At 46.6% G+C, this 1,808-nt stretch overlaps 1 non-coding gene across 1 annotated transcript; it reads right to left on the bottom strand.

Annotated features, from left to right (window-relative positions):
• Positions 1 to 258: 258 nt before the first annotated feature.
• Trnar-ucu lies at positions 259 to 331 on the bottom strand. The gene has a single exon. It is a non-coding gene; the product is annotated as a tRNA-Arg (tRNA).
• Between the last annotated feature and the right edge of the window lie 1,477 nt (positions 332 to 1,808).

Here is a 1,808-nt window from a genome sequence, read left to right as displayed (position 1 = left end):
AACCATTACCCCGGAACACGATCCGCAAATCGATTAACATCCAGGTCCCCAGTACTGCTGAGTAGACAGAGGCAAATGGCGTCAAGAAACTTGCCCGTAGTTTCATCCAGCCTGGGAATCGAACCCGGGTCCGCTAGCTTGCGAGGTGAGCATGCTGACCATTACACCACAGGTGGCCATAAAAGTGGCAGCAGTAGGTTGAGAGGATGGAGTGCCCCAACAACCGTTGTCACGCGGACGACAACCACCTCTCACTCCCATCCCCAGTGGGGGTCAGACCCACGACCTCTGGATTAGAAGTCCAGCGCGCTTTCCACTGCGCCATGAGGACTCTACATGATACGCTACACCACCCACAACACCGCGGCTCAGTGTGTTGGTGGTTCAGGTGAGAGGAGCCCTTATTACCTCCAGCCCTCACTACCTCCAGCCCTTATAGCCCTCACTACCGGGTGGGTGAGGTCAGAGAACCCTTATTACCTCCAGCCCTTATAGCCCTCACTACCTCCAGCCCTCACTACCTCCAGCCCTTATAGCCCTCACTACCGGGTGAGGTGAGAAGGAACCCTTGTACCTCCAGCCCTTATAGCCCTCACTACCTCCAGCCCTCACCACCTCCAGCCCTCACTACTTCCAGCCCTTATAGCCCTCACTACCGGGTGGGTGAGGTGAGAGGCTTGAATACCTCCAGCCCTTGGCCTCACTACCTCCAGCCCTCACTACCTCCACCTTGTACCGTGGTGAAATAACAAGACTAATCCAGGCATTAGGAACCTTGAGTACAGAGACAGGTTAAAGCATCTTAATTTGCTGCACTCCTCAGACGTAGAGTGAGGGCGATATGATAGAGGTGTATAAATGGAAGTCAGGGCTGAACAAAGGGGACATTAAAAGGTACTCAAACCATCCAACCAGGAGCGAACTCGTAACAATGGTTTTAAATTAGACAAATTTAGATTTAGGCTCGAGATAGGTAAACACTGGTTTGGCAATAGAGTAGTGGATGGTGGAACAAGTTATCAAACATCATCATTAACTCTAACACGCTGGATAGCTTCACACAAAGGTTGGATGGATATATGAGCGATAGGGGTTGGGTGTAAACGGGGCCCCCTGCCTAGTATGGGCCAATAGTTACTGTTTCCTCCAGTCTTATGTTCTTATGTGGCGAAGAAGAGGAGAGAAGCAATAGGAGGAGATGCGGCTATATCCGCCTCCTCCTCCTCGTGTTCCTCTTCCTCCTCCTCCTCCTCGTGTTCCTCCTCCTCCTCCTCGTGTTCCTCTTCCTCCTCCTCCTCCTCGTTTCCTCCTCTCCTCCTCCTCCTCGTGTTCCTCCTCCTCCTCCTCGTGTTCTCTTCTCCTCCTCCTCCTCGTGTTCCTCCTCCTCGTGTTCTCCTCCTCCTCGTGTTCCTCCTCCTCCTCCTCCTCCTCTTCCTATACTGATGTAGATAACATAACCTCAAATACCATGACTGGCACATCTCCACGTTGCTTTGTTTACATGGACGCTACCACACACACACACACACACACACACACACAGATGAGATTTACAGAACAACAAAAGGTCACTTGGTCAAGGACTTACATACGTAATTATTTGACAGATTAATTACCCTCATTACCTTCAGTTACATTATTGTTATTGGTATTATTATTATTATTATTATTATTATTATTATTATTATTATTATTATTATTATTATTATTATTATTATTATTTTATTATTATTATTATTATTATTATTATTGTTATTATTATTGTTATTATTATTATTATTATTATTATTATTATTATTATTATTATT

Source organism: Homarus americanus, unplaced genomic scaffold (genome assembly GCF_018991925.1).
Source record: "Homarus americanus isolate GMGI-L3 unplaced genomic scaffold, GMGI_Hamer_2.0 scaffold43070, whole genome shotgun sequence".
Taxonomy (NCBI): domain Eukaryota; kingdom Metazoa; phylum Arthropoda; class Malacostraca; order Decapoda; family Nephropidae; genus Homarus; species Homarus americanus.
Note: the sequence above shows the minus strand (reverse complement) of the source record. Positions and strands in the feature narration are given on the sequence as shown.